The sequence below is a fragment of the Crocodylus siamensis genome, chromosome 6 (genome assembly GCF_052110815.1).
Source record: "Crocodylus siamensis isolate JL-2025a chromosome 6, ASM5211081v1, whole genome shotgun sequence".
NCBI classification, from domain to species: Eukaryota; Metazoa; Chordata; order Crocodylia; family Crocodylidae; genus Crocodylus; species Crocodylus siamensis.
Genome location: NC_143400.1, coordinates 92,843,091 through 92,847,476, shown reverse-complemented (window position 1 = coordinate 92,847,476; position 4,386 = coordinate 92,843,091).

Sequence of the window (4,386 nt, the reverse complement as noted above, 5' to 3'; positions counted from 1 at the left end):
GAGGGTGCCAGACAGACAGAGGCCTCATAGATAGAGAAGAGAGAGCCTGCTACCGGCAACTAATGTCGAGCAAGGGGTTATAGCCAGGCCTATGTTGGGTTTCTGTTTTGTGACAGCTGTTTTGAGTCTGAAGGTAATCAAATATTATTCCCTTTGTCAGCTGGTGAATAGACAGGAAAGCTGCATCCAGCCTGCCTGGGTTTAGGAGTTGCCTCAACCACTAGCGAGAGGTGAGGGAAAGGAGTGGTTGGCAAAGCAGAGTAAAGGAAAGGAAATGCTTTTTGTCCAAGTGCTTCTCTTATTGCAGGGACTTTCTGGGGGTTTTATATGCAACTGGTTCCTTCCCAGGAGCTAAGGTAATGTGGGAGCTGGCTTCACGTGGTAAGTGGGCTGAGCTGGCAGCGAGGCCATGGGTGGTGTCAGATGGAGTGGATGCTAGGAGTAAACCTTAGACTATAAAGGGCATGAGAAGAGGTAGGAGCTCAGATGTGCCCTTACTTGCTCTCCCCTGCAGCTTCTTCTGCCTGGAAGTCCTGGTGGAGTTAACACTTCTCTATGCTTTCCTATGAAGTCCCCTTGCTGCTCAGGGCGGAGGTGTTGTCTGTCCCAGCCCCGCACTTCCATAGGGCACATGAACCACACATGCTACCAGAAGCCTCTGTGGAGAGTCAGGTCAGGCAGCTGCAACAGCTTCCCCTCCACAGCTGCTCACTGACCTTCAGATCCTTCTAATGTCAGGCAGATGCTGGAAGAACAGCAGAAGAAAGCTCTGGGAGGTGCAGGGGGTCTGATCCAAGCAAAGAGAAATGGCCTGTCTTGTTTCTATGTTCTGCTTGAAAGTATTCTCGCCCCACACTACTCATCTGACACTCCGCTTTCTGCTAAGCGTGACTCATGCATATACAACTCATCATGCCTGTACCTGGCAGTCCGGTTCAGGGCAGACACTGAGTAGTGCTGACTGCTTCATTCCTGCCTCGTGACAGCCTTGGGAAAACTGCTGCCTGGGATAATTTGTATGGCTGGGTGTTTTGGAAGGAGCTCAGTGAGCTGTGAATGTCCTGGCCAATACTCCAGTGTCAACACAGCAATAGGCTTCATGGACTCCCTCCAAAAGCTGTTGTCCTGCCGCAGTCTGCTTGAACCTACCATGATGAGATTGGGGGAACAGTTAACTGGAGAAGTAGCAACAAGTTAAAAAGAAAGTGCTGATGCACCAGAGCTGTTACTTGTTTCTCTGTGTCTTCCAGGTGGTTACCCTTTGCCCTTTCCTGCACACCTTATCTTCCTGTCATCCAACCAAGCCACTCTGTCTCCTGAAACCTCTGGTCTTCATGTCCTACGCACTGTTTTCAGGAAGAACTTATTACCTCAATGCCATGTCTTGCCTCTTCTACTTGCTCACTTCTTAGTTGTCCATATTGAAAGCAGCAGGGAGTCTCCAGTGAAGCTCTGATTTCCTGCTGTGAGGAGCTACCAGCTAAAGAGGGCAGACAAATGCAGTTTGCATCCTCTGCACCATCCCAGGTTTCTAGCAAACAACTCTGGGTTACAAGGAGGAACACTAATTTCAAAAAGCCACTGGGACAGCAGAAGCATAACAGGGCAGCTCCGTACTCCAGGAAGCTGCAGCGCATGGGGCAGTGCCCACTGCCACAGCGCCAGAGACAGTAGTGCATGTTTTTGTGTCCCCCCCTCCAACAAAGCCAGTTCCTCCAGCTACTTACCCAGTTGCCCCTCCTCAGGACACTACTGCAGGACAAGAGGGTAGATGGGAAGTATGCAATCTTGGGAAAGTTCAAGAGAAAACCTTCTACCTGTGGAGATGCCTCAGACATCAATACTCATATAAATGTCAAGGACAAAAGGAACTTAAGAATCAGGTCTGACCTTCTGCGTAGCTCAAGCCATACAATTTTACCCAGTGAGTCCTGCACCGAGCACTAGAATATGTGCATGAACTAGAGCACATGTTGGAAAGACATCTGGTCTTGATTAAAAGACATCAAGTGGTGGAGAATCTACCCTCTGTGTCAGTTGGGAAACTGTTCTGGCAATTAATTATGCTCACTGTTAATTACTTGTGGTGTTTGTACCTTATTTCCAATTTAAATTTGCCTGGCTTCAGCTTGCAGAAATTGAATCCTGCTATGTCTTTATTTGCTAAATAGAAGAATCTTCTAGCCTCAGATAGTCTTTATCTGCGCTATGCAGGGGATGCTCATGCCGTGCTGTTCTGTACTTTGCTATCAAGCTTTCATTTCCATGAATGAGCCCATGGGGGGCGGGGAGCATGTGCCATATGGCAAGCTGTGTCCAAGTGTCCATGTGTGCGCACAAGTATATGGATGGACAAAGTTGTGTCTGTGTCTTGGCAAGTCTGTACCTAGATCCACACTGCAGTAGAGATGTGATAACAACACATTTTGATATACCTGAGCTAGCTCTCACCCACCTAGCTTGGATAACAATAAGCAAGGCATATGAGCAGGCACTTCAGCAAGCATTAGCGGCTACAGTATATCCTCAGTAAGATAGTAATCCTGAAGTCCACAATGCAGTACTTCACGGCTACTCTTCCCCATGCTAGCTAATACTAGGGCTGGTATGACTACACCTGCTGCACTGCCAGGTGAAGTCAGCTGCTGCTTACAAAAACTGATGTACCTCTGATATAGTTAGTCATTAAAGTGCAATTCTGCCCTGCCTTCTACACCTGCTGCAATCATCCCTCTGGTAAAGCATGGATGTGCCCTCCACGCCAATCGTATCCCAACAGACATGTGTGGGCACGACTGGACATAGGCATGGGCGAACTGGGCGGCTGCCTGGGACCCAGACAGAAAGGGGGCCCGAAAATGGTATATTTTCCCCATCATCCAATTATTATTATTATCTTTGGCGAAGCGGGGCCCGATACTAAGAGTTTGCCCAGGGCTGCCAGGAGTCTAGGTACGGTGCTGTGTGTGGGTAAATGTACACGTGTTTCTAAAGCTGTGTCCATACTACTTTTGATCTAGTGCCAGATTTCCAGAAGCAGACAGCAACCACTGCCCAGGCCCCAGAGTACAGACACAGCGCCACTCGGCACCTGTGCTGCAAGAGAGGCTTGCGTGCGACTCAGGAAGCCGGCTGACAAACAGAGGCAGATGCCTTACTCCACCTGGCAGAGGGGGGCTACCTCTCCCAGCACTAGGAGGGCTCTGCAACTACAGAGGAACATTGAACATGGGCACCTCAAACAGGAGCAGACAGGGCTATGGTTGATCTCTGCTGCCATTCTCATACCAAGGGACTGACAACAATGTTCAACTTTCCCCATCACCTACTCACAATGCAGACGGCTCAGCCTCCCCCAGCTGAGAACTTAAATGGGAAGGTCTGTAAAGGAGGTAGTGTGCAGCACTGGAGACAGCCTGGTTTTTCTTGAGGGCATGCAACCTGGGCAAAAATAACCTGAACCAAGTTACACCCAAGGTTTTTGGCTGTAGCTGTGTTGGTCTAAGGACGCAGGCAGGCAAGCTTCTTTGCGTGGATGTGATATCTTTTGTTAGACCAGTTGAGTAGTTGGAAAAAAGTCCTTTGCAAACTTCTGGGCACAAACACCCTTCTTCAGGCACTGGGGGGTGGAGATGTCTCTGCTGGTCTGAGATCTCCAAGGAGTGATCTAAAAGTGTAACAGGATGTCATTAAGATTGTAATTCCCACCTATTTGCAATTTCATACTGACATCCCATCACACTTTTAGCTGCTTTCACTCCTTGGACATCTCAGACTAGCAGTCTCCCTCTGCCTGAAGAAGGGCGATTGCACCTGAACGCTTGCAAAGAACTTTTCCCCAACTATTCAGTTGGTCTAAAGTCAGACCCAATTCACTCTCCCTTTCAGCATCTGCTCTCTGCCCTTGTGTGACCGGGCGAGAGGGACCTATGATCTGACCTAGGAAATGGCAATTTTTCACACGTCAGCACCAACGCCCAGAGCCCTGTGCATCTGCTAGGCTGAGCAGGGAACTCCCCTTCAGCCCAACAGAGAACGCAATTTCCACATATTTTCATTCTCACTGACACCCTGTCACACTTGTAGCCTCCTTCACTAAAGAGCAAACCTGGCCGTGGAAGGCTGAGCCCCACACAGCTCCTGGAGCCCAGAAGCAGCTGCAGCATAGGGGAAGGGCTGGAGACCTGCCCCTGCGCATGCGCGGGGCAGCGCGGTCTCTGCCAGCTTCACTGCAGACACAGCAAGCTCCTCTCTGCGCATGCGGTGTCAGCCCAGGCGCCCTCACGCCGGCTGCAGCCTTACTGCGCAGGCGCCGCGCTCCGACAGCCACGTGGAGCCTCTCAGTGTATCTAGTGTGGCCATGCCGGCTTGCCGTTCCTCCTTCCA